This window comes from Carassius carassius, chromosome 3 (assembly GCF_963082965.1).
Source record: "Carassius carassius chromosome 3, fCarCar2.1, whole genome shotgun sequence".
Classification (NCBI taxonomy): Eukaryota; Metazoa; Chordata; class Actinopteri; order Cypriniformes; family Cyprinidae; genus Carassius; species Carassius carassius.
This window is the reverse complement of record NC_081757.1, coordinates 17056521-17075926: the sequence shown is the minus strand read 5'-3', so window position 1 is coordinate 17075926 and position 19406 is coordinate 17056521. Positions and strand designations below refer to the sequence as shown.

Here is a 19406-nt window from a genome sequence, read left to right as displayed (position 1 = left end):
GCGTGCGGCGCAGAGTTCTTCAGAGGGAATTTAGGTTGACAAAGATGCTCCTGATATTGCGATAAATGATAATAAGAGTTAATACGAGTTTACTTAGGGTGAAAAAACTAAAAAAATCTTATGCCACCAAAAAAAAAAAAAGGCTATGATCATAATATAATTTTTTTACACAATAATAATAACAATGTATTATAAATGCTTGCATTTCATTCCTTATAAGAATACATTTTGGGGGGATTTTGAATGTTTTAGCTACAACAGTTGTTGCTGATAAATGCAGGCGAAAAATAAATACATAAAAAAATGTAAAAATAATACAATTATATCAGAGGTCTGACACCACGCAGTTGGCATGCTTTGCCTCTTATTCCTATATTATTGTTTTATTAAAGGTCAACTGACTATCATTTGGATTATCCCTCAGCATCTCCACTACCAAGCAATCTGTCCAACAGGCGAGATCTATTTCTACAAATCTCTCTAAATATAATCTCTCAAAATTATATTCTGAATACTGTTTTGATTAAAAAATAAAAGAAAAAAAAAACAAGCAGCATGATTGGCATGATGCAGCGGAGTAATTTGAAAGATTGAAAACACCGCTGTGTAAAGCTTAATAGCAAAGTCCAGCTTGCTGTCCCAAGTCTGATCTATCACTTGACCTGCAACACAAATTCACACGAGAAAAAGAAAAAAAAACATAAATATGAATTATACACTCCTCTCTGTATAGAAGCTGCTAACACTGATTTTGAATTGACAAGTGTCAAGCTTGTGCATCGGCCGCATAAAGACGTTTGCCATGTGTTAAATATTTAAAGCAAAGGTAATTAAAATGGGAGCTGTAAAGAAGAGCTGCCAAACATTATTGAAGGTAATGATGCATGTGCAATGGGATTAGTGCGGTAGCGCTATACCTGAGGGAGCCGGCAATAATAGCATGGATTCCTGCCACAAAGCATCAGGCTCATACTGCAACTAATAGATCAATTAAGAGCCTGTCTTACAACAGGTTTACACCATATTAAATCTACACCAACGAGGGCAGAATAAGACTAAAATGTGCTTTCGCGTTAAAAAGGGGAGAGTAGAAATGTGTCCCGTGTGTCCTACAATGTGTTATTCTCCCAAAGAACTGCATCCCTGATTCCGCGGGTACGTGGCTGTTGTTCAGACTGTGCATTAGTCTAATGGATGGGTGCATGGGGACACATGCTATGCATTATGCAGAGTGCATTGAATGTAAATGGTGTTACAATAATGGTCCATACTGAAAATGCCGAATACACCAAACATTTAAATTGTTTAAGATGATCACAATTTTACGGACGGACGAACGGACGGACGGACGGACGGACGGACGGACGGACAGATAGATAGATAGATAGATAGATAGATAGATAGATAGATAGATAGATAGATAGATAGATAGATAGATAGATAGATAGATAGATAGATAGATAGATAGATAGATAGACACAAAGCAGTGTCATGGCTAAAGTCATGTCATCTCACAGTGCTAGTTTAATTACGGGCTGTTGTAGCGATAGCGGCCTAATCCAGAACAGATTTGCACTAATCTCCAAAAATAAAGACGCAAGAAATAAACACCACCGCATGACGGATAAACAAAAAGATGAAGGACTAGGCCATCAAGTGTCATTTTTAACGAGGCATAAAATCTGGTCACTTGAACCATGAAGATGAAATGTGTTTGGGTAAGGTTTTGCTTACCCCGCTATCAACTAAATATGGAGACCAGCCAAAAGTCCAAACGAGGAAAACAGTTTAATAAACATGTGCTACTAAACGTCTTGCATAGGAATGTTTGTGTAAAGGTAAGGAGTATAAAAATATCAATATGGTTCGTTCAAAATCAATTCGTCATAATGAGAGAAGGCAGCGCGCGCTTTTGTTTGTGGATGTGGCGCTACTCTGTCATGGCCGGAGCTGACGCTTCGACACACACAGCTCTGATCCGCAAGTGTGCAGTCAAACCTCCCGCTGACAGTCTTTCTTCTGCTATTCAGCTCTTTTCCAGCCCCGTCGCCCTCGCATCGTGCAGCGAGCAACGCGACCAAACAGCAACGCTTCCATTCCAATCAATGGCTTAGCACTGCAGCTTTGTTCAATGTAACGTGCGAACTCTAGTTTTGATAACCTATGCGAGACCGTAAATGTTTCCCAAAAATGGAGAAATGCAAAACCATTAGTCAAACATAGAATTGTTTTTTATTTGACTTCTATAAAACATTCAAATGACCAAATGTTTGTCAAATCTGTCTGCAATCAAAATATCTCACTATTGTGAATCTGCAATAAGCCTTTACAGCGACACACTACGTTCAGAACAACACTGCAACAGGGACTTTTAAAAATAGCCCAAGTTTATTATCATTTCCATATAGCCGTATAGGCCTACATTTTATGACATGTGAAAGACTCTTGATGCAATAATTTTTATGAATTATGGAGATGTGGCATAAATTGTTTAGATTTTGATAAAGTGTAGCTACTGATGAGCCAGTGTTAATCTTTATAATGTTGATTCAAAGTCGATTTAAAAGAGCTTTTAGCAGGTGATATCCACAGCCAAAAAAAAAAAAAAATCTATATCTTGAAACATGTGAAGCAAAGTATTTTGATGTGTATGACCAAAACGAAAAATATTTCATGACCAAGGTGGCACAGCTGCTGTGACCAACAAAATATTTTTTGGTTTAATATGGTAGCATTACTTATGTGAAATGATACAGATTTAACAGCCACAACTTTATCTACCTGTTAGCTTTTCAATACAGCAATATACACATTAACCAGACATGATCATTAGACCATTCTTAAAACAAATGTCTAATATCTTCTGATTTTCTTTTCACTTTATCAAAATGATGATGCTACATTAAAACTAAAACCACATTCTCGGACCATAACATGATACTTCATGGGGATAAAATAAAAATAGCAGGAAATTGCAACAAACACATTACACAGATAAGTCCAAACGAATTCCTTGGTACATAAACTTTTAATTTTTAGAGTCCATTGAATCACTGGTATATCATATTCTCTGCTGGCCAGTGAGGAACCTGGCTATAATTGACAACACCACAATTATTTGTGTCAAAGGTCAGCAGAGGGTTAACTATTGAAAATTAGGTTATGAAGGTTTTTCGCTTTCACCTCAGACTGTTTTCTCGCAGAGCATATGATTGTGATGTTAAACTAGCTAACTGGTTCTGACAGAATACCAATGGTCAATTCATACTAATAAGGCCGAGGATGATGACAACAACAACAACAGCATCTCTTACAACAATTTGCCCAAATCCAGACAAAAGAGGTAAAGTGAAGGTGCCATTTGATGTGTCCCACACAGTGCCACAGAAGGAATATGAGAGAGGATCTCAGTAATGATGGCTCAGGGTTCAAATGTTGATGAGGGGGACAATGAACACACTTCATTACATTTTGTCAAAGGGCGCAGCGAAATGTGTGCAGGGCTTTGTTTCTGTGCATGTCTCTCCTCATGGAATTCCTGGTCGCCGATGTTGCTACAAGGTCTTTGCTAATGAGTTTTGTCAAAGATAATTATGGGCTCCTCATGGTAGCCGCAGTGCTCGATGAAAAGCTAGCTTTGTATGTCTTGTGTGTGGACAGTGCATTTTCATCCCGTTGCACTCTGAGTGACCCGAATGACCTGACCCTCTCCTGGATGAGCTAGGGCTGCTGTCCTGCAATGATGAAGTCCTGCCTGATATAACACAGGTCTCAACTAACTGTACCTTGAACTAGACTAATCTTAAACTAGTAGTCTACTACTTATATATAACCTTATCTTGACTTGGTGGGAGACAATAGACATAATGTTCAAACACAGAGTCTAAATGTTGTCTTCTCTATAGCTTCAGCAGAGAGCATGCAGTACTTTCATCCTCACTGTGATGCTGACACAAAAGTCTTTCATCCTGCATACTCATCCGGATTCAGATGGTCACATAGGCCTAAACCTTCTCAAAGACATGATTTTTGTTCATTTAGAACGTAGGCCTCAGTTTAGCCTTGGTCAAGCACATGTTCCTCTTTTTTTATTTGGTATAATGTGGAAGATCTGATATATGAACTTCATACAAAGTTTTGTCATCGTGTCTGTTTAGTTATTCTTCATCTTCTGTTTTGTCTCCTTTTTCTGTGGCTTCACCTTTGACCATTTTTCTGTTTTTTTAAGGTTTGTCATAAGGCTCACTACTCACTCAATGCACATCACCTCAACACATATACTGTACAAACACACAACTGTTCAAAAGCTTGGGGTCAGTAAGATTGTTTTTTAAAAAATGGCTCATGTATTTCTTTGATGAAAAAAAAAAAGTTAACATTGTGAAATATTATAACTGTAATATATTTTGAAATGCAATTTATTCCTGTGATTATTCTTATGTGCTGATTTGTTGCTCAAGAAATGTCCTGTTATCAATGTGGGCTGAACAAACTGCAACAGTCACTATTCAAAATTCAAGCTTTATTAATAAAACAACATGAAATTTTGGCCGTCCAAGACCAAAGCTCAGGTTTCTTGATTTTTGGCTGCACCTCCTGTTCTGTTGGTAGAGCACCTATTTTTAAAATTTTTATCAATGCAGAAAAGAGTTGTGCAGTTAAAATGATTATTATTATTTTTTCAGGATTCTTTGATAAAAATAGATAGTTATGTTAAATATATCAGCTTAATATATATATATAGAAATGGTTTTAAACATTATAAATGTCTTTACTGTCGCCTTTGATCAATTTAATTAATCCTTGCTGATTAAAATTATACATTTATGTCTTTCAAATATCTTACTCACCCAAAAAAATTTGAATAGGCTATTTATAAATGCTGAATATACAAATACACATCTATAAATCTGAGTGTTCAGTGTTTCATGACTGTGAACTGTAATTACAAAGAAATGTACTCGCTGCCTTTTCGACATAATTGTACCTTATGTGTATTTATGTCTGTAAAATATGATAAGACAGAAATGAAGCCACTCCTTCTTTTCAAGCCCTAGCACAAATTTAACTGCCAAAGAGTTCGGTGAGGGAGTAAAGAATTCATGGATGATTTTCACAGAATGTTGATGTTGATTTTTATTTATTTTTTTCTTTCCAGCCTTTCTCCGAAATATGTTATGTAGCACGCATATAACTTCCCAAAATATATAAACCAAACTTTATTCTACGAGTGTAAAACCTCAAAATCCCACTATTGTAATTAATTACTTTGTGAATAGTGTGGAGCTAGTTTGGGCCTAATCGGTGGTAGTTCACTTCAGGTTTGTGCTACAGTGTGGCTTCTACATGCCTCCCTTCACTCCCCCTGCTAGGGGTCTGCGGCTCTGTGGGAATCTCTTCTGTTACATTAAACTCCACTGCGCAAGGTAGTCAAACACAAATTATTCTGACAGAGAGGAATCTCTGCCTACCTTTACCATCCATCAGCTTTTATTAGGATGAGGCTGAGAACGAAGGCAAATGTGTTCCATTGAAGAAATCCAAAACTTTTCAGTAATGATACTCAGTCTCCTCGCTGCAGAAGTAACAGTTCATGAAGTTACAGTATAAAACAGTTCTTGACACTCTCATTTCCATAAAACCTCTGGAAACTTTACCACAAACTCTTGACAATTATCTGCAACTCGCAGCAAGGAAGGTTTCTGGAGGAGGCAGGTGAGAGTGAAGGGTTATCCTGGTAGCATGATATTATGACACTGCTTTAGAATCATTTATTCCAGAAGACGGTGTAATCAACAGGGGCTGTTGCAACACGCCTACATACTGTTCTAGCTAGGTAAACAGCATATCCCAGGAGCCTTGGGCACTGAACGCAGACCACACATTGTCACAGCTCACTTTTAGACTAGACTACCATAAAAAAGGCCCATTATGCGCGTGTGGGATTTTTCGCCCAGTTAAAAAGCCCTCTGGGCTGTGGCCAATGACAGAGCATCATAATTATGCATTTTATTGGCCATCTCATTCCAGCTATGACTGATTCGGTTCCCAACCCTAAACGTTTCCATTCACTCTTTCATGTGGGCAGGCTGACAGCGCCACAGCTTGCCTGTTTCAAAGGTGGGCTGACAAATATTTACGACCTGACGTGAAGTCACATATAATCAGCTCTCATGAGCTGTTCGAGGGGAATCGGTTATTGGAACACGCTTATCTTTTACATTATAAATGATTCCTTGCATGAGCTCTTGATGTTTCTGGCCAAAAATAATAAGTGACAAGAAAATAAGAAGTTTCTTCAGCATCATACATAATGAGGGGTTATCAGCAAAGGTTGTTCGCTGAGAAAATGGTGGAAATAAATCAGCGGCTCACTCCCTCTACTGGTTCAAGTTTTAACTGCAAGCACGGGAAGCCTCTGCCTTCTATAGGTAGTCTTTTCTAATACTGGAGAGCCAAAGGGGATGATTATGATGACAGTCTTAGGAAGGTAAATTGTGAAAATATGTAGAAGATCAGTTCTGACACTTGACATGCTAGCATGGAAAGCTTGTGTCATCTACAGCTAGAAGATACTACGACTGAAAATAGCATATTTGAAAAACTGTAAATTATATTTTCCTTACCGGCAAAACACAGGTGAAAGACATGAAAAAGAAGCTGTTAATGCAGACAGCAAGCAAGGATGGCAGGGCAAAAGGTGAAAATGAGATAATATCATCAGAACATCATTAATAAAGCACTACTGAAATGCTCTAAGATAACAGTTAGCAGCCTGGTATCAAAATGTGTCAACTCCATTTCTCGCATTTCATTTTTCTTATTCCCAGTCATTCCTAATTCTAATATCTTCACGTCTTCTCATTCAGCAGGTTAGAGATGTAGATTTATGACAGTAATATGTTCCTTCCCATACTTTAACTGCCCATGAGGGCTTATGGTAGGGGTGCATTATCCAAAATACATATTTCCCTCTATATTAGGAGTTATGGGGATAGCAATCCTCAAAATGAGAGCGATAAATCACTATTATGCCATTAATGGGAGCACGGTTCTGTCATTTAGGTCGCACTAAGAGTCTGAGAATTGTGGAGTGGGAAGTGTTTAGATCACTATAGGAGCAGCACGTATTTGGTGGTCCTGAGATCTATCTCTCTTCTGCTGACGCTTCTCGCATCTGTTATGCATTTCTCTCTGACTCTGCTTCTTTGTGGTCATTCATCGAGACCCCACGACAAACTTGAAATGCATTTTCGCAATCTCTGTGGCAGGGGATGCTAGCATAGAACATATTAAATTTGTTACTAATTTTAAAACTTGGCAAAGCAGGCCTCGTTTCTGCCACCCGTTTTCTGTAGACACGTCAGTTAATGCTCAACGTGACCAAAACCACAATACAAACAGGGTAAGAGGAACAGCAGCTCCCTTTGTGCCCCACACTGTAAATGTTTATAAAAAAGGGCTTTTTAAAACTAACTGGGCATAATGACATTACGCTAAACCAGAGCTCTAAAGGGGCGGAGGTGCATTCGCTCTATTCTCATCCTGTACTTCAGCAGCAGATTAAAATGTGCTGTTTAGAAGCCAGACCGAAACGGAAGAGTGGATTGTGCAGTCCTACGGAATTAGAGGCCAAAACACTTCAATCAGCACAAATATCCATGCAGTGCTCTTCTGTAGGACTTTGTTCAAAATTGTCAAATAAGACATCTAGTTGCTTCTATATTAATAATAAGAATAATAATAGTTGCCTATTAACACTAATACAAATGTAACTAATTAATTGCAAGTGAACTTAAATGTAATATTATTAAAAATAATAATGACAACAATAATGCATAAAATATAAAGCATTTAATTTAATTCAATAATAATCTGACTATTTTTATAAGCGATCATAGCTGACGATTATTTCACTAGTACCAATATTATTTTAAGATCAATTAATTGGCTATTTGTATTAGTGATTATTGACAACAGTTACTTCTATTTATTTGTTTCAAAAATAATTTAATAAGTTATATCTGTTCTAGTGACTATTAGCAACAATCATTTATGTTAATTTAGGTCTATTTTTATTTATTTATTTATTTATTACACTTAATTTAATAATTGGCTATATTTGTATTAGTGATTATCTGCTATTATTATTATTGTTGTTGTTATTATTATTGACAATAGAGACTCCAAATATAGAAGGGAAAACAACAAATATCGTTTAACTAATATATCAATTATTCAAATAACTAAAATTCTCAGACAGAGCAGTCCAGAGCTTTGAATAAACCACACAGCAGTCCTTCATTTACATTCATTCATGAGCTCTACCTCATCACACACAGCAACATTTCTAGAGACAAGGTCAGGGACCCTAGAGGGCTGTACTCCTCTGTGTGTTTGTGTATCTGTCTATCTGTGTGTGAATGCGACTGCTTGTCATGGAAACATATTTGATCCTTGCTTTAATTATTTTGCCCCCCATCCCTCCCCATGATCATCCAGTGTCTGGGCGGCCATGTTGGCTCTACAGCAGGTCTGTGAGTGCAGCTGTCACTAGTGGAACTGCACTGACCTCTAGAGACCGATCTCTCCAGGCACAACATGGAGTTTCACTTACCCTGACAGCTCTGGCAACAGCCCATAAGAGTGACAGAGAGTGAACAGACTCAAGTAAACCTGTGGTCACCTGCTAGTCTCATTCATTCACAGCACACACACACTCACACACACTGTCCTAACCACCCCAAAATCTCAGTGCACTGAAATTCACCCCTGCACAAAGCAATCGCTGGTCTAATAGGTTTAGCATCCTTTTTTCTCATCTATTCGACAAATTACACCACTCATTGTTATCCACAGTTCATCCAGTTTGTTTATGTATATTTGTCTTAATAGATTTATGTGACAAAATATTATTTTGTTTCCCTAGCAGTACATAAGAAATAAACCTATAGTATAAGTTATAACCATGTTGGTTTTCTTAAAACATGACACTTATAAAAACTGCCATCCAACTAAAAACAAATATGCGTCATGGAGAAACCCTTCCCTCTGAAACAAAATATTTTCATACTAAATATTAATGTCAGAAGGAGCCTGTTAAAATCAAGAAGAAGCCAAATTTTATTTATATACATATATATATATATATATATATATATATATATATATATATATATATAACTTTTCCTTTGAGTAAACATGATATATTTGGATTAGCAGGCTGATAGATATGCAGACATTTCCAGCTTTTTCCAGCATGTAAACTCTTACTCATGCCAATGGAAATGCTATTAAATTGCAAAGAAATGTTAGTTCTGGTTGTTAGTGTATGTTAAACTATTATTTTAAGGCAGCCTTGATATATAATTGATGCTGGTATGTATTATACATACCGTATTCATGGTAGGTTTGTGTCTTTGCTTCCCAAAACCACACACTCTACTATCCCGAGTCCCAGCCTGTAGAGGAACATGTGGCATCTCGTTCAAAACTATTCCTTTTTTTATAGAGTTTCACACCATTGCTGCTATCATCATCATCAGTCCTTATATGTGACAAAACATGATGGGAAACATATAAGTGTCTGGAGCCATAAAGGACAAATTTAGCTGGAGCAGTAAAGCCTTACTCCCCGGAGGGAACATAATAAAATACATTTAAATGAATATACACACTCTTTGCAAAAGTGGTGTACTGACTTCTGCCTGTTTAAATCATATGGAGGGCACAAGGACTCACTGATCGATTTCACCAGGCCTGAATATATGAGGTTTACATTTTCTGCTGATACGAGACAGAAAAATTACACTAACGTAACAGAAACCAAACGGACAGTATTAATGTCAATACATTATAATATAATATAATATAATATAATATAATATAATATAATATAATATAATATAATATAGAGTAAATTAAGTATATGTAGTTTTAAGTTATAAATATAGTAAATTAAGTAGCTCTCTTCTCCTGACTAATTAAAGTAAATTACAATTTTTTCAACAGTATATATATATATATATTTGTGTGTGTGTGTGTGTGTGTGTGTGTGTGTGTGTGTGTGTGTGTGTGTACAATAATACCAAGTTTTCTTTGAGGGCTAAGGTTGGTCTCTAATTTTAATTAGCTGTAAAAACAATATCATGAAAAAAGTAAATGTGTGTGTGTGTGTTTATGTAGAAATGTAGAGATGCACAGATGCATAGCAGCATAAGGCAGTGTACTGATTAGGGCCGTGTGTAATGCATGAATCAAAGGGCACGGAAAGGAACCAATCAATCTAATTAATGGGAATCCCTGGTGAGGAGTGTGGGCAGAGTTACCCAGCTGTACAATCTCAGTGACCTCCCAGCTTAAACACACACGTGTATACAATCATTTCCCAAGCCCTTATTTAAATGCACCCACCCAGCCTAAATATACAAGACCAAAAGTTAATTCTTGATGAATTAACAAATACTAGCATATGCATGCATAAACAAACACGCACACAAACAAACATATAAAATTACAGTGACTTAACAAACACCACAGCATAAACACTGCACAGACTAGACATCTCAGACAATGTTAACCCTAAAACCTTGCAGATGCACAACTGATGCACACGCTGTAACCTGGACCTGCTGTAACACATGCACTGTGTCAATGTTTCTGAGCATCAGTGTTTCAGCTGAGGCCTCCACGTGTCTGCCACATTTATCTGCCCTAGAGGACTCTCTCCAAGCGGGGGTCCATCAACCAGACAGATGAAAAAGCAGACGTATGTCATTTAGCCACTGAAAGCTGTGGTGTGTGTTTTCTGTGTGTGTGTGTGTGTGTGTGTATGAGTCAGCGGAGAGTGAGTGGCAGCAAGTTTGGTCTTCATTATGATGGCAGACTGAGATCGCAGTGCACTTATTTGTGTGCTTCTATAGTTCTATACAACTCCATTTTATTATTAAATAAATGTGCAATGATTGATTAAATTATATCTTTTAGAAATGTTTTAATGTATACGGACGGTGGCAAATGAAAATTAAAACAAATAAATCTGCAGAATTACCAAGGCCACATTGTTGCTTAAGTCCGTTTTGTACCTTTAGCATATACTGCCAACCCTAATAGCACAGGTGGCAAAAAGAAAGCTACATGATAAATAAAAGCTTTTCCACAAGCTGAGGTTAATATTAACATATAGAAGATGCACAATATCACGAACACAAATACAAAACACCATCTCCAGAAAACATGAAATTTAAATACTACAATATACATGAACAGATTTGTAAGGTAAAATCCTAATATACATGATTAAACAACTGATTAAAACTATTAAGAAACAATTATTTAAATGAAATACCATCAAATTTGAGCAGTCACTTAGAGAGCTCTGAGAATGTCAGTTTTCACAGTAAATTACAAGATGACCTTTTTTTTCACATCCTAAAACTGTACATTTAACAGTATTTACTGTAAACTAACATGAAATGTAAGGTTACATCAGTTTTTTTTATCATATAGTAAGAGAACATCCATTAAACATTTATGCAGTCTTTTACAATTTTACAGTATATATATAACTGTTATATTAAAATAATAATAATAATTAAACAAAATATCTTTATTTATATTATATAAACGACTAATTTGAAAACACACACGCATTATCCATGACTTGATTTAAACCGGGATGAAACCTTTGACCTCAAGTTGGAGGATAATGTCTAAGCCAAGGGGAATGCATTCATGATACCCAGCATGAATCAGAGCCGATGCCATCGTTTTGGACGTTAGTTTAAGATTGCTCGGTTGCATGGAGCTCCCTTTAGTGCTGAGCGGACTTTCATAAAATTGATTTTCTGAGTACACCCTTTTAGCAGCTATAAGCTTGAAATATGAACCCTTCATTGCTGAGAGCATTTCTTCTCAATTTTCCCCCCTCTCTCTCCTTTCTTTCTTTTCTCTTTTTATTATTTTATTTTCCCTACCTCACTCCATAACTAATGATCTGGGGAGGGAGCGTGTTTGAAATTCTCCACAGTAACCATTTTCATAATTAAACATTTCTAATTCTGGAGCTTTGGCTGGCTCTGAGCAAACAGGCAGCAGCAGCGAAGTGGGAAACGTTCGACGCCTTTCATTAGAGCTCTTTTTATATCAGTGCTCTGGTTAATGCATGCGCTAATGAAGCAAGAGGACATTTAGCATCCCTGCTCATTAGGAGCTAAACTGCGGCCATTTGTTTGTACAGCAGAGGGAGAGGGTTATCAAAGCGTACGGTCAATCACATTTAATAATGGGGAGGTATTACTCTTTAATGAGTTATTTAAAATTACCCAAAATGCTATTCATCCGAAAACGAGTGTCCTTTGAGGATGCTGCACGATAAAGTAAACACTTTTTTTTTGGCCTAGAAAAAAATGAGGGCTTTATGCTTGGCACAAATTACAAAGCAAAAGTCAGACTGGTGAGCGCGAAGGTGTGGTTGTTAGCGCACGCTTTTACAAATACGTTCAAATAGTTGACAAGTTTCCTTTCAACCGGAGAAAGTGGATGATATATTATAACACGGCTCTTTTAAATCACACGGTTCAGTGGCTTGACACTAGATGTCAATTCATCAGCGCTGACAGCCAGCCGCTATACAGCATTTCAACTGAAAAATGATACATATAAATGATGATAAACATCAACATATTTGTTATGCTGCGGAAAATGGGGCGGCGCCACACTGAATGCTCACGGTACCTTATCGGTACTGTTTACATTATTAACAGGACTGGAAATAATAATTGGCCATATATTTCTCATCGCCTGCCAGAGGTGCTTGACATTCTGCGACGGTTTGTAATGTAAATGACAAAAAAGGTATTTATTCCATATCTTAAAAGTCAATGAAGTGATGGAGGAGAGAAAATAAGCTAGCTACAGGTGGGGGTCAATTATCATTTGAATAATCGAAGCAGCAGCGTGACAGACCCGAGCCTCTCTGAAGTGTGACACGTTTTTATCTTCATGCATTTCAATGAAGTCAGACCTGTACATAAAAGGTTATCACCTAGGAAACATATTTGCCTAAGCACAAGTTAAACAGGCGAGTGAGATCGGCATAGATATTCAATTTAGCCAGCCAACCTTGAACTATAAATATTTCAATAAAACCCAATGAGAGCGTTTTCTCTCCCTCTCTCTATCCCCCTTTCCTCCTCCCTTCTTTGATCCAATTCCATTTCAGCTGTGGGAGATAGGGGAAGGAGGAAAGGGAAAGAGAGGGGGATGGGATTTATAAGAGGAACGGAGAAAGGAGAAGAGGAGAAGGAAGGGGTGAAAAAAACAACTGAGTGTACTGTAGTTTAGCTTAATGTGCTGTTAGATGCATCTGGCCTCTAAAACCTGAAGGGGGAGAAAGAAGGAGCGAGGGAGGGACACAGATTGACAGCAAAAATAAGAAAGAAAGAAAGAAAGAATGAAAGAAAGAAGGAAAGAAAGAAAGAAAAAAAGAAAGTAAGAGAAATGGACATGAATTTAACAAGTGCGCTGCGGGCAATGGTGGGTCCTACATTCAGGAAATATTAAATAATCTATGATTTGTTGGTTTTGTTGGTCTGTCTTCAAATAGATCATAATGTAGCGCGACCCTCCAAACGATATACAGACTTTCTCACAGGTTTTCTCAAGACATGTTAAGCTCCAAATTTGTCCATATTTAAAGCTTTTGGCACAAGAAAGCCTTAATCTTCTCAAAATATTAATATTCTTTCCAATGGAAACTACAAAAGTAGTTACATATAAAGAAACACAAAGATTTAGATCAGTTCTAGTGGGAGGGCTTTGAAAATATGACATATACAAAGGCATGTCATGTTTTCATGTGATAAGACAAAAAAACAAACTACCTTTTTGTAATGTAAAAGTGTGCACAGTCATTTTTCGTCCGCTTCTAGTTATTCTATCTGTCCAAAACCGTATGTTATGCTGCTTGATTGTGCAAACTCTTATTTGTCATCATGTATTGTTATCATTATTATAATCACAAAGGTTTGTAGTGCAAATAATTGCACTGTTCACAGCACTTTCTTTTACACTAAAGTAGACAGACTAAAAAAAGTTTGTAAAACACTCCAATAATCTTTGTTTTATTTACAACTTCAAAAAATAAAATAAATTAATAAAAATAATAATAATTCACAGTGTAGTTATTTACCCATTGCTGCTAATTAAGTGGAAGTCCTCACATTCACAGTAAATAGCTTATGTCAGAGTTGAAAAATAAGGTGGACACGGATGTCCCATTTTGTATTCATATTCAACAGTAGTAGTCGACTGATCTCTATTACAATGCCAATACATTTTACAGTTAATAAAATGTTTTTTATTCTGAATAATAATATTTCTTAATTTCCACTAAATATAATTTACTCCACAAGTCAAAATAATCTCAACTGTTTGTCATTTACCTCTAAAAAAATGTTTTAGCATTTTTTGTCAGAATCAGCTAACTTTTGGGCAAAGCACCCTTACACACTTCCACTCAATGCACCCACATCACGCAAACTTTCTCTCTTCCTCCCTCCGTTCTATGCCACAGCAACTGACAAGCTGCTTAACTGACTCTCAGAGCATTCTGGAGAGAAGAAAGAGCCCCCTCCTCTGCAGGACTAAGCCACCCATAGAGACCCCGATCAGTGCGGTGTTGTGACAGAGGACCTGTCAGTGGGGCCAGGCTACAATATCACTGGGCTGATTTAGCACAGTCCAGACAGGGTGACAGAAGGTGAAAGCTCCAGCTATTTGTCACTGCTGTGCCCGTGTCAAAGTGTCAGGTGTGGGGACAGAGGGGGAGTGCAGCTGGGCTGATAGTAGAAGAGACAGCCCCGTATGGTCCGAGACCCAGCAGCCTGTCAAGCAGGAGTCAAAGTCTGGTGTCTTCTGGGGAGCTAATCCCCTCCTATGTGCTTTCTTTCTTTCTTTTTAGCAAGCTGATCTCTTTTTTCCTCTCTGCCCATTTCTCACCAAGCCTTCCAACATTTTCTTAGCATCTCTCTGGAGGACATCTTTTATTTCTCTTCTCGCTGTCTCGCAAAACATCTTTAAAAACATGCCTGTCTAAAACCTAATCTTACTCTCAATTGTATTTCCCTGGCCACAGTTCAGCTCACAGATCAGAAGCGGGTTAGGACAGCTGTATAGATGCAAGACATCACAAAAATATGTCAGAACACAGATAAAGACTGCGTTTAGAGACCAAAAGAACAACATGGCACTACAAAATATTTTTCACAGTTTAAGCTACTTTGTCTTAAGGGGGGGTGGGGAACAACAACTGTAATTTAAATAAGAAAAACAAGTGGAATAAAAGTGTAATATTGTGATCACACCACAACAAAGTATCCACAAAGTACTTTAGCCAAATAGCCACAGTGCAAAATAGATTTATCCTCGAGACTTGAAATCCATAGTGATTAAGTGCAAAAATAATAACAGCAGCAAATCAAATCAAACAGCATATGAGGACTCAAAAAAACAACATTAAATGTGTTCATAAGACACAAAGTAATTCATTTCTTTATTCTTTCTTAAGCCTCTTTACTTGGATATTTATTGGAGGGGGAGTGCGAGCGGTGTTTATAGTTGGGTCAAACACAGGCTCTCGGGTTTAATAGGGGATTACGGCTTTCTGCCACAAAAGAACACTAACTGACTTTAGCACAAGTGTAACTGCCATTTCATCTGCTGGATATCCAGATTCATCTGAGCGAGTGTGATGAAGTGATAAAGGATTAGAGGAGGAGAGGAGACGGGAGGAGGTGCATCCTGACAGTGATGCGCTCAGTTGTTTGTCCCCTCTACACTTCTTCTCTTCCTTCTCAGTCTTTGCTTTTTTCGTCTGGGTTTGTTGGCTTGTCTTAATGCCAGCTCCCCCTCCCGTAGTCCATCTGGTACCTTTGCTCGCCCTCAAAACAGCCCACTGGACTAATTACGAAGATGCACACAAACACACACACACACACACACACACATCCCAGGGGTCCTTTTGGTAAAAGAAAATATATTGAATTAGCCAGCAATACATTTATAAGTATTGCTTATGAAATGCCATATGTCAGCAGTCTTTTAGAAGTTTTGACATGTTGTTTAGGAAATGTCACAGCTTGAGAAGGACCCTGTCACAGAGCTAAACAACCAGGATAAATCAAACTTCCAGAATTTGCTTCCGGGTTAAATAGTATATTTATAAACTTATCATAGAGGAAAGGCAATAGAAAAACACATGAAGTCAAAAGAAACATTTCTCAACAATAATCAAATTTCCTTCAGGATTCTTTGATGAATATGAAGTTTTTTTTTCCATTTCATTGCTTCATTTCTCATACATTTCACAAGTCTTCTAACCTTTCCTCACTTGATAGATTAATATGGTCCATATTAAATGTTTACACTGTTTTAACTTCTCAAGAACAACATACTGTAGGAGCACATCCAAAAGCACATCATCCAGATATAAGGAGAGATGGATCAAAGAGATTGATGGTGAGAAAACTGTTAAACAGGGAAGAGAAGCGTGAAGGTGAGGGATCTGCAGAAGTCCATTCAAGAAACACATTGTAGTTGCCAGTACATTAGGTACGATGTTTTAAGAAATTGAGTTATGGCACCTCTCCAGTTTGTCTACTGGAAACCCATTTTTTCTTGTTAAAGATGAGATCAGGTTGCACTAAGAATTGATGGTTATACTTAAAGGGATAGTTTTCCAAACAATAAATAAATAAATAAGTAGTTCCAATCCTACTTGAATTTGTCTTGTGTGGAAGACTATATAAATGAGTGTTAGATGATGGCAATCTAAATGTACTGATACAAGAAATAAGAAGAAACAATTAAATTACTAAATATCGACTGGTGCCAAATAAAACGATTGTTGAAAAAAACAACAACATTAATATCGGTTTCAGAAATGTACTTCATATACAGTATAGGGATTGGCCGAAACAAAAAATGACTCTGATCACAGAAATCTTGAAAAGTCATGTGGTAATAATTATCTGTATTCACTTTGTAAAGTTTCTGTTCCACAGTTGGATAGCACAGAAGAGCCTGGGAAGCTCTTGTGAGAAAAAAAGACACCTTTTAATGGTCAACATCTGATTATGGAGAGACCACAGTTTGATCCTATCCAGTGGAACGGACAGCGAGATTTGGGCTGAGGCCTGGACGAGCCAGGACACAGACTGAATGTTTGTGAGTCCTGGCATTCCATCAAGGAACATGGATCATGGAAGAAACATCCACGTATGGATCCAAAAACCAGGAGGCCAGACTCAAATAGGATTGTTGCCATGGGAACAGCCGGTTCTGTTCACACACACACTCGTTTGACACACTTTTAATGGGGCCACCTCTAGAACAGTTTCCTCAGTATTCAGCAAACAACCTGCCAGCATTTTGCTTGAGTGTCAAAGGGGAACAGAGGGTCTTAACAGGCAGCACAACAGGGTGCCAGGCAACTCAACCTGGCGTGGGATCAATATTCCCTTTCATTTCCCCTGTCAGAGTGCATTTGTGCACTTTGCATAGACACTGATGCACACTTTCTGCATCACTCTAAGCCAGGATCATGTCAGTTCCTAGGACAAGAAGAGGAAAACAAGCAGGAAAGAACGGACAAGAGTAAAATATTAAAGCTTACATACTGTAAGATTTGCACTGTTAGAATAGGCATGAGGAAAAAATCCAATCTATATTATAAAAAAAAACAAATAGATATAAAAAGGAATGATATATATTTTTAGGGACATACCAATATAAAGATTCTGACCAATAACCCAATAATATTTTTGCCATAACAAGCATTTTAAACAAAACGAATGTAGCATCAAAAATTATAATGTACATTTAACGGTGTTATTTGTATTTTTAATGATTCACTGTAATCAAGTATTAGATGGCAAAGGTAATAAAAATGTGAAAATAAGCATGCACAAAAAAAAGATAAATAAATACAAAATCACAGTCATAATTATTGCTAAGTTCTTTGTATCTCATAGTAATGTATGAAAAACACATATAATAAAAATAATATGGTGTTTGTCTATACAGTAGTTTTATCCATTTATATTATAAAATCATCCGCTAACTCGATGAATACAAAGTGACATAATCATTTTAAAAAATGCGAGCAATTTATTATTTTTTCCCCCAGTTTTAGTTAACCTTGTTTTCTTTTTCATGCTGTTTGAGATATTTGTATTGTTGTGTAATGATTGTATTTCATGTGTTGCTTCCTTTCTGCTGACAATAATACAAGCAAATCGCACAGTGGGAATCCAGTGGAGAACAGATAAGAAAAGGAACACTCACAGAAAAACATATTTTAGTTTTCCTTCAGTGTAATGTGTCAAACACATACACACCAGCAAACACGGCAGGATTTTTCTGCCTCAGGCCAAATGTAAATTATACTTACGCTTTTGCTTGATTATAATCAGAGATAAACAAGCCATTATTTTTCATGCTTCTGAAGCTACTGCCTCGCTCTACACAAAATGAACTTCTCAGTGAATAGAGTTGTCTTTCAATTAAACTTTTAAAAGTATCCTTGACTCTAAACCGTACTTAAAGTCCAAATGTAGTGGTGGGTTTTCTGCAAAACATACACACTGCACTTATTTCTGAATTCCTAACTTCCCTTCTCCTCTCTCCATCCACATGTCAGGTCATGCATGGACATCTGACCTGTATCCTGAACAAAGTGGATAATTGGAGAGAGAGAGAGAGAGAGAGAGAGAGAGAGAGAGTCAAAGTGAGAGTGCAATAGGAACTCAAAGAGATTGAATGTTCATTTATTGCAGGTTGGAGCCCCACTCTGGGTGTGAATGAAAAGCTGTTCTGTCCTGGACTAGTCATCCACAACAACCAAACTCCACACACAGGCAATGTTCCACTAAAGAGGGACTCACACAGTCACCAAATCTCCTCAAGCACACACATACACACTTAGTGAAAGTATATCCACTCTACATACACAAACTGACTCACTGAAGCTCTTACAGCTTCTAAGACACACTTACACTTACTGTACCGACTGAATCTCCAGTTTCCACACACACACACACACAGAGAGAGAGAGAGAGAGAGAGAGAGAGAGAGAGAGAGAGACACTCCAGTCTTTATTAACACCTGATTCCATCAAACAGATCACTACACTCAGAGTACTGTATGTCAATAGTCTTTCAATAGATAAAGTTATAACCTTCCAAAAAACTCTACACAAGCAACAATTAACATAAAACAGAAAATTATTATAAGGTACAGTATTAAGGTGTCATCACTGCCTGTGGTAATAATAATAATAATAATAATATATAATGTAAAATGTACTTAATATGTCTATAATTATATGATATAAAAATCTCAAATAA

At 37.1% G+C, this 19406-nt stretch overlaps 1 long non-coding RNA gene across 1 annotated transcript in view; it reads right to left on the bottom strand.

Moving 5' to 3' along the window:
* LOC132114553 (uncharacterized) overlaps positions 1–19406 on the bottom strand; it is a 50154-nt gene that overhangs the window by 879 nt on the left and 29869 nt on the right. The window contains exon 2 of the long non-coding RNA XR_009425333.1: positions 9396–9461. This is a non-coding gene — a long non-coding RNA (uncharacterized LOC132114553). The remainder of the gene's footprint in view (positions 1–9395; positions 9462–19406) is intronic.